The following is a 2800-nucleotide window of genomic DNA, read 5'->3' on the forward strand; positions in this document are numbered from 1 at the left end:
GGACCGCACTTTACAGTTTATAATGTGCCGTTACTCAGTTGTCTTTAGGACAAGCCCACCGAGCTGGTGGGGCAAATAGTATCTCTCCTTTCGTATGGAGGGGACCACTGACACTCAAAGAGGCTTGCCGAGGGTTGCAAAGCTGGATATGGGTGGTATCTACTAGCATTTGAACCCAGGACTTCTGACATCATCAGTGACCTTTCCATACTACGGATAGCTACAGTGTGTTGGGGGGGATGAGGGGGGTGCGGATGTGTATTAAGAGCACTCTTGAGAAAGACAGGGCAAAACTTTGGGAAAGAAGCCTGAGGTCTGAGTGACAAGAGGTTTGAGCTGGAGCCGGGAGAGGCAGTAGATGGCCTGGCCTCAGTGCCTTGCTCGGAGCATCCAAGTCCCGTGTTCCAGGGGGGACTCGGTCAGGTGCTGGGGTTGCAGGAAAGCATCCTAAGGATGAGGCAAGGTAAGTGAAATCGGATAATCACCTCCAGGAGAATGGCAACAGGTTTCGTGGTGGCTCTGATAGACTGGGGTTCCCAGTCCGGCTCTGCCATTTACTATCTGATTTGGGGCATTTTTCTTATCATTTCTACCCATCAGTACCGCAGCTGTGAGATGGGCTTCATGACGCCTCCCCGAAAGGCGGCAGTGAGGCACGAGGGGAGGTGATGCAGGTGCCGCGCCCTGCGCTCAGCCCGGACCCCGCAAAGCCTGGGAGCACTTGGGGCCCGGACCGGAGAGATCCCCGCGAGCAGCGGAGAGCGGCGCCCCAGCGCCCGCTCCCTCGCTCACAAGCGCGCTCACGGCCAAAAATAACTGCCCCGCGCAGCGCGTGCGGTGCGGGGCCGCCCGGTGAATGGGCTGCCGCATGAATGAGACGGGAGCGGCCGCGCGCGCGCCGCTACAACCGCAGGCGCGTCCCCACGGTCACCGCGTGGGGGTTGGGGCCCAGCGGCAGTGGGGGAGCAAGCCGATGGGGGCCTCCCCGCTGGCGCCTCTGTTCACGACGGTCGGGCCAGCGTCCAGGGAGGCAGGGCTGGTCACGCAGGGCTTCCTGCGCGCAGACCGCCTTCTGCACCGCTCCCCGGGCGGAGCGTGGCCGGCGGCCGGGCGCTTCAAGTAAGGAGCCCTGCACCTGCACATAGGAGGCACCTCTTGCAGGGTCTGGCTTAAGGGCGGCGTGTGGCAGACACACAGTCAACGCTGTTACCCTTGAAAACTCCTTAGAAGGGTGTGCCAGGGAGACCAGCATGATGCCCACGAAGAAACCCTTGGCAGGCAGTGTTTCCCAGTGTGTCGGCCGGGCTCTCTTCCCTTGGTTCAGTACCAGATGAAGTAGTTGGTTTGCATTTCAAGACCGTGATGTATGAAAAATTAGATATTTTTAAACATTTTAAAATCACAGTGAGATGCCCACACTGTGAGGCGTACTTGGGAGCTGAGACGGGTTAGGGAACAGTGGATTCACGTCTCCTGTTGCGTGTTCAGGTCTATTTAAAGTCTTATTTGCTTCCCTCTCTTTCTCCCCAGTGCAGGGTGTTTAATTCATGTGCCTGTGAATTATAGTGGTTGCAGAGTGTTTCTGCATAGTATTATAGTGGTCGCAGACTGATTCTGTGCCCCCTGATGCCCCAGGAATGCCGGGGCGGGGGGGGGAGGGGGGAGTAGAGCAGGGATCCTTATTCCCATTCAGCAGAGGAGGAAACTGAGGCCCCCTGGGGTTAGGAGCACATCAGGAGTCTGTGGCACACCCTGCTCTCTTCAGGGACTCCTGTGTGTTGACCTCTCAGCCACTAAGTGAAGCCCTAGAGAAGGTTCTTCATTTCTTTTATAAGAGGCACACAATAAATCTTAAGCAACATGTGAATTCTGGCTTGTCACTGCAGCAAGAGGGATTTGCTTAAACTTAAATGTGGGTTTGAGCCTGAAATAAACTGCAGGAGGCAGTTGTAAAACGTCCTTCCTTAGGGATTTTGTGAACAAAAACTGGTATGCAGTGTTGGCCTTTGAGACTCAGTCCTAGTGGAGGTGCTGGGGATGGAGTCCGTATTCCATGGAGGTTCTGTCCAGCCAGCAGTCTCCAGGAGGCTTTCAGATCCAGGGCCTGGGCTTGAGCTACAGCCCATGAGCTGGAGTGGGTTGTGACAGCTCACACAGGCCCGGCTGCATGTCTCTGACACCATGAGGAGAGCAATGCTCTGACAAGGGCAGCAGGCTGCTGGAAATTTCATACGTTGCTCAAACCAATGGAGAGTCACAAAGTATCAGAGATGGCCAGTCTCCCTGTTTTCCACAGTAGGCTCTGGGCAACCCTATATCCCCTGGATGCTAATAGGTGTTACACAAGGAAAGAGTTTCACAATCCAGTAAGTTTGGGGGATGCCAGGTTAAATAGCATTAACCAAGTGTCTTTAACAGTTGTCAGAGCCTTTAATAAGCTAATGTGGATCATGAATCTCTAAGAAGGAGCAGCAAATCTACTTTGTACACAGTCTTCTGGGACTAATAAAACGAACTTCAAGGAACCTTAATCTATTCCAGTCTCCTCTTTTCACTAAGGAGAAATGTGGAAGCCCAGAGATGTACAGTGATCTGCCTGGGGCTGCACAGCTCCTCCGTACCAAATCAAAACCGGAACGAGAACTTGAGCTCTTTCTAATGGCCCTCTCAATCCAAAGGACGCAAAGTCCAATATGGGCCAGAGTCCAGGAAACTAGAGGTCAGGGCAACAAAACATCCCAGCGCTAGCCTTTTAGCCCCTTATAACCGAGTGATTTATATATTGCCATGACTCCGTGAG

This window comes from Eumetopias jubatus, unplaced genomic scaffold, assembly GCF_037043125.1.
Source record: "Eumetopias jubatus isolate StellerSeaLion01/CBP00866 unplaced genomic scaffold, mEumJub1_p1.0 scaffold_12, whole genome shotgun sequence".
NCBI classification, from domain to species: domain Eukaryota; kingdom Metazoa; phylum Chordata; class Mammalia; order Carnivora; family Otariidae; genus Eumetopias; species Eumetopias jubatus.